The sequence below is a fragment of the Myxocyprinus asiaticus genome, chromosome 2 (genome assembly GCF_019703515.2).
Source record: "Myxocyprinus asiaticus isolate MX2 ecotype Aquarium Trade chromosome 2, UBuf_Myxa_2, whole genome shotgun sequence".
Lineage (NCBI taxonomy): Eukaryota > Metazoa > Chordata > Actinopteri > Cypriniformes > Catostomidae > Myxocyprinus > Myxocyprinus asiaticus.
The window spans coordinates 51,944,976-51,952,040 of record NC_059345.1 but is presented as its reverse complement, the minus strand read 5'-3'; the positions used below and the strand labels follow the sequence as shown (position 1 = coordinate 51,952,040).

General features: G+C 37.3%; 1 protein-coding gene across 1 annotated transcript in view; it reads right to left on the bottom strand.

Annotated features, from left to right (window-relative positions):
- cgnl1 (cingulin-like 1) overlaps positions 1-7,065 on the bottom strand; it is a 238,340-nt gene that overhangs the window by 130,437 nt on the left and 100,838 nt on the right. The window lies entirely within an intron of this gene.

Sequence of the window (7,065 nt, the reverse complement as noted above, 5' to 3'; positions counted from 1 at the left end):
TGTCATTGTAAGTCCAAGATGACACAAAGACAAAAGTTACTGAGCGCACCTTTAATACCAGACTGTGGCTGTGTCTCGTTTGGAAGGCTGCGTGCTAGGTAGGACGCGTCCTTTGAAGGCTGCGGTATACCGAGCGTCCTCCTTTAAACAAGCCTCGTTTAAACAAGACCGCCTTCGTAAGACAAACGGAAACGGAAGGTAACATGGTTGCTATGACAGCACGCCACTCTTTAACAAGCGCAAGCGCTTTGAGTGAGAAGGGAACAAAGTCCCTTTGGAAGTGAATGTATGAGGTACATTTTAGGAGATTTATAATGATGTAAAGAGAAAAGAAAATAGATTTTACAGGTGTACTTTTAGTCTAATACTTTATTTTAATTATATATTACTATGATTATACATATTATATACTCTGCACCCATCTACTGAGGTACTTCAACTTGGGAATTAACATTCCTTGCGTTTGAACATCATATTTACAGGCAAATTGGCGTCATTTGTTTTAGACATTTCCGTTGAAGCAAAGTATTGTGAGTTGTGAGTGCCCACAAAGGATACACCTCATGCATCCTCCGAATTCCCGTGAAAGAAGGTCGCATTCGAAGGCTGCATTCAGAGTGTCCTACTCGCTTTTCTGAAACGAGACTGACATATGCAGCCGACAAATGCGACCTCCGGAGGACTCATCCTTCCAAACAAGACACAGCCTAAAAATAAAACTCTATCCACAGTTTACTGAGCATCCACTGGGTGGCGCCATGATGATTCTAACTGCCTGTTTTCTGTTTCTGGTCTTGAGACACAATGTAAAACTCACCGAAATGAGCTATCCAGATGGCAAACAACAACCATTTAAGTGTTATTTGGAGTAAAAATTAATTTCATACTCAACTTGTGCAGTTGTCATAACAACTCAAAGTAGTTCATGATATCACCTCGGACCATCGCTTCATGTCATCTACTCAGGTGAGGCACTGTAAAAAAACAAAACGGTTATCTCGACTCTGTGAAGTATCGGCGCTATGGATTCACTTGTTTTTTGACAACTTCTACAAATGTAATACTTTACCCACTAAGAAGAAATGCTGATGCGGGTGAAAACACTGGAGACCAGAAATTAAAAACGGGCAAACCGTGGAACACTTCCACATTCAGGAAAAAGGTGGATGTGTCCCTTGAGAGCAAGGTGTCAAATAGGGATGTGCGAATGTGCTGATGACCTAATGAGCACAGGCCGATATTAATTTCAGGATGTGTAATGGTGTGATTTAAAACTTGTTAATAAATTTCATATTCATTATTTGTCAAATACTGTCTGTTTAAGCAACTGTGTTAGCTCTATAATGAACAGTGTCAGATAAATGACTCAAAAATGTAATTTAAAAAACCTAACATTTTAATCAGATTACTGATTTCTTAATTGGGAAAGTAATCACATTACTAATGCATCGCATTACTTTTAAGTTACTTTCTAAAACACTTCACAGAATAGGTTTTGTTTTTTCGCTCAACAACTTCCAAATAATATCTATTTCCTCTAGTTCAGTGGTTCCCAACTCTGTTCTTGGAGGCCCCCCAAAACTGCCTTATCCTCCAGCAAATAATCCAGCACTTTGAGAACAATGTTCCCCAAAGAAAAATTGGAAGGATTTTGGGCATTTCACCCTCTACAGTGCACAATATAGTTAAAATATTCAAGGAATCTGGTCCAATCTCGGCGCGTAAAGGGCAAGACGAAAACCATTTCTGAATGTGCATGATCTCCGATCCCTCAGACGTCACTGTCTTAAAAAACATAATTCATCTGTAATGGATATCATGAACATGGGCTTGGATTACTTTAGTAAATCTTTGTTAGACAACACCACTCACCACTACATCCACAGATGCAAGTTAAGACTTTACTATGTAAAGGAGAAGCCCTACATCAACACTGTCCAGAAGCGCTGCCGACTTCTCTGGGCTCTGTCTCATCTTAGATGGAAAGTAGAACAGTGGAACTGTGTTTTTTGGGCTGAATAGTCCACATTTCAAATAGTTTTTGAAAAACAAAGCTGTCGTGTTATCTGGGCCAAAGAGGAAAAGGACCATCTAAGCTGTTATAAACATCATGTCCAGAAGCCAGTGTCTGTATGGGCCAGGGGTTTGTCAGTGCCCATGGCATGGGTAACTCGCACATCTGTGAGGGCACCATTAATGAAGACAGATATGTAAAAATTTTGGAGCAGCATATACTGCCATCCAGCACCGTCTTTTCCAGGGACGTCGCTGCATTTTCAGCAGGACAACTTCAAACCACATATTGGTCGGCAGGGTTGGGAGGATTACTTTTGAAATGTATTCCACTACAGATTACAGAATACATGGTGTAAAATGTAATTTGTAACGGATTTCGTTAGATTACTCAAGGTCAGTAACATATTCTAAATACTTTGGATTACTTCTTCAGCACTGGTAGATTTTTTCACTTTTTTTGACTATAAAAACTCTGCCAGTACAGTAAGACAAAATACACATGTTAAAAATACATTCTCAGAAAAACCTAAATATCTTATGCAGTGTTGTTTCTTAAACAAGATGAATCAAATTGATCTTGTTTTAAGGATTTTTAGACATTTTTACAGGAAAATTATTATCAAGAATATGATTTTTGCCCTAATATCAAAGGTCTTACTAGAAAAAAAGAAATTATGATCTAACATGGATTTTCTTGATAAAAAAATATGATCGTGCCTGTAAAATGGCTAGAAATAGCATTTTAGCTTAGTGTAAAGCTGACAATTTACACAAGGTTTATTTCTATTTCTTCTGCTCCAAACTTACTTCAAACTTACTCCTCTGTCTGCTCGTATGAATGTAACACATCATAAGAAAGTGTTTCGCTGCTGTTCAAATGCACTTTGGATCACATCATTTATATATATAAATGTTTTCCATCTGAAAGGACTAAATATTAAATGAAACAAATGACAATAAAATGCAAAGTAATCTCTTCAGTAATCAAAATACTTTTTGAATGTAACTGTATTCTAATTACCAATGATTTAAACTGTAACTGTAGTGGAATACAGTTACTTATATTTTGTATTTTAAAATGTATTCCCGTTACTTGTATTTTGTTACACCCCAACCCTGCTGGCCGAATAAGCAGAGATTGTGGGTGCTAGATTGGCCTCCCTGCAGTCCTGACCATCTCCAGTTGAGAATGTGTGGTGCATTATGAAGCGCACAATACGGCAATGAAGACCCCATACAATTGTGCAGCTGAAGACCTACATAATGGATGAATGGGGGAAAATTCCACTTTTTAAACTTAACAAACTTGTGTCTTCAGTGCCCAAATGCTTAATAAGTGTTATTAGAAGAAATGGTTCACAGTGGTAAACACTCGACTGTCCCAACTTTTTTGGAGCATGTTGCAGTCATCTGATTTGAAATTACATAAAAAAAATAAAAAATAAAAATAATGAAATTCACAAGGTAAAACATATAATGTGTAGTTGTAGTGCTTTCAATATAGCAAAGGGAGAATATAATTTACAAATCACTCCTTTTTGTTTTTATTAGCATTTTTCTTACTGTCCCAACTTCTTCAGTTGACAACCATCTACCATCAATTGTAATCTTAATCAGATTACAACCAACACTGATAAGGAATATTTTTTTAATGTCTAAAAACATTAGGAAAAATAAATTGACTCAAGACACAGAATTAAACCTTTCGGTAACTCTGAAAAAGGTGACACTGTTGGCTGCACCCTGCAGTAATCATTTAGGGTTGCTATATTCACAGTGAGTGTGATTGTAGGTAATCACTGGTTTTGCGCTGAAGGTCTCTGTGCTTCAATACTCTGAGGCAAAGACAATTTACTGCTGCCTGGAGAATGGACTCAGCAATAGCATAACAGTATATCTCAGACTGTCTTAAGAGGCAAGGTTGATTTACACAGACACACACACTCACACAAAGAGAGAGAGGAGAGAGAGAGAGTATTGACTGGTTGTTTTTTCTGTTTTATCCACCCCACAGAGCAAGACTCACCACTCCTTGTGTTTTCCCATCTGTCTATGGCTCTGCTGGGGCCTTACAGTGATTCATATTAAACCAAACAAGGCTGTTCTCTCTTTTTTCAACACTTGCATCACTCCGCCATTTTCTTGCATTTTTTGTCTTAAACGTCCACTATTAAGTTTAAATAAAATAATTTAGCTAGTAGGCAAAACTAGCACTAGGGTATTTTTGTTGGCTTGTATACATATGCCAAGATATATATATATATACTGTATTGGAGTCTTGTCATAAACTGACAAACTATTTTTTTTTGTTGTTGCTTGATTTCTCAGTTTTAAAGGAGTTACAACATGAGGAATAAATTTTTCCTTGATCTTTTGACATTTAAAAGGTCATTGTACTATAAAAACATAATGTAAGTTTCAGAACTCAAAACTTCCTCCTCACTGCAAAAAGTACATTCAAATACTTATTCTTTACTTCCTCCACATTGTGATGTCACACCTTGGTAGACATTTGCATCTGACTGCCTACACAACAACACATCAACACCTACTTTACCTTTAATCACTTTTTAGCATTGAGCAGTGAGTTGGCAAGAAGAGAGAGCAGGTCATGCTCCGACAGACTTTGAAAGTCCAAAAAGCATATAATGACAGCATAAAATTAATCCATAAGACTCCAGTGGTTAAATCCATGTCTTTAGAAGCAATATGATAGGCGTGGGTGAGAACAGATCAATTTTAAGTCCTTTTTCGATAAAAAAATGAATAAAAAATCAATTCTTACTTTCACGTTCTTCTTTTGTTTTTGGTGTTTCACATTCTTTGTGCATATCGCCACCTACTGGGAAGGGAGGAGCATTTATAGGAAAAAGGGACTTAAATATTGATCTTTTTCTCACCCACACCTATCACATTGCTTCAGAAGATATGTATTAAACCACTGGAGTCGTGTGGATTATTTTTATGCTGCCTTTATATGCTTTTTGGACCTTCAAAGTTCTGGCCCCCATTAACTTGCATTGTATGGACCTACAGAGCAGAGATATTCTTTAAAAAAATCTTCGTTTGTGTTCAGCAGAGGAAAGAACATCATACACATCTGGGATGGCATGAGGTTGAGTAAACAATGAAAGAATTTTAATTTTGGGGTGAATTATCCCTTTCAGAGTGTTGCTGCAGGAACAGCCTGGCTCCAAATGTCAATACAACAAAGAGGTTCATTGTACTTACAGAGGCACAAGGGAACTTCACAGAGATGTACTTATGGGTCTCCAAACATTACCTGTTGCTCAAAAATAACCAGTTTTTGCACATAATTCAAGCATAGACACATTTATGAAATGTTTGAATACAATACAATAGCATAACTATCCCACAAAATAAAATATGCAGCATACCTGATATGGTGTACTGTTACTCTAGTAAGAAAGCGTGTTTTGTACATGAGTATTTATTTAACAGTCATCTTACATAGGTTTTGGTCTTGTCACCCACCTCAACCCCTGTGGACTCTGTGGTCGTCACTACAACAACCAGTCATTGTTGAGAGACCTTTGGACATTTTAATTCATGTAGTCAGGTTTCCACTGGCATATAATGTGCTGTAATGTTTATTGTGCATACAGTGCAGGAAGACATCTAGTGGTCAAAGTCAACAATGCACTCATTCTGTACTGAACAATAGCTGCACTGAGTGAATGAATAGGAACAACACAATGCATCTGAGAAAGATGACAGCATAAGAATGAATTTATTTGTCCTTGATTACTTTCCTCCATATATGTGACTTGAGATTATCAACCAATTTCATATATAATTCACAGCTGTTTTCACAGGTTCTTTTGAAAGAAGTCTAAATAAAAGGTAGGCTAATTACAGTATTACTGTCATGACAAGTAGGTAGGACACAAACACAGAGGCAAGTAAAGGGCTTTATTCAAAAATACATAAAAAATACAAACTTAAACACCAACAAAGAAAAAACAAAACAAAACAGAATAACCAACTTCAAAAACCGACCGAAGTCTTAAAGAAATCCTAGGAATACATCAACTGTCTGGAGATCACAAGACTCGAAGCAAACTGCCACAGACCACAAGCGGGACTTAAGTAGGAAAAAGGTAGATAGGAAGCAGGTGCCCCCGGTTGGAGAAGGAGCTGTTGCCCAGGTAAGGTATCTGTTGTTCTCCAAGTGGCACCTGCAAAACACAAGAGGGCGTGAGAGGCAACACATGAAAAAACACTCAGACCAGACAAACAGTCAGTCAGGGGAGGCACAGTCAGTCCAGACTGCGACAATTACTAAGATATCTTTTTATTTCATGTTTTTCACAGGAGACTAAAGAGAGAGAAATTGAGAGTGAGAGAAAGAGTGTAACTGGAATATATCTGGTGTCCAAGGATGCAGTCATTACTGGGCAAAGGAACAGACGATCTCCTAACTCAGCAGGAAACATCTAAGCCAAGGTTAACCATGTCACTGAAACTCCATTCACTTTCAATTAGAGTAAGTGACAAACCCTTAGCACAGGCTGTATGTCTCTTGTTTGAACAAGACAAGATTCTTTACCTCACTGCATCTTTTCATTTAAAATACTGAGAAGCCAGTATAAATGTAATAAATAAGCCTTAATGCCCCCAAACCTTACAAAATCAGTCATCAGCTTCTTTAGGGCAAATTATGTAATCAGGCCCTCAGTCACATTACAGCATTTAACAAGTGCTCAAATGCTCCACGGAGACCATTACAAGAAGAGTTGGAGCGTTCCACTGTGGAATCAGGCATCAAAATGGCATTAAATACCACCCTCTTTTAAATAATATACTGTATGCCTAGTGTGCTACTGTTATTAACTTCTGTGCAACATAGTTTTAGACACTAAACCATCAATCTGTGCACATTATAGTATGTGAAATGCAAATCAAAATGTGTGCTTTTTTTATGTATGTAAATGGTTGATGTATTCTTACATCTAATGTAAAGATCTTTCACATCATTCATTCATTCTAAAACCCCATTTAAAATAAACAAACACTGGTAGAAGTGAC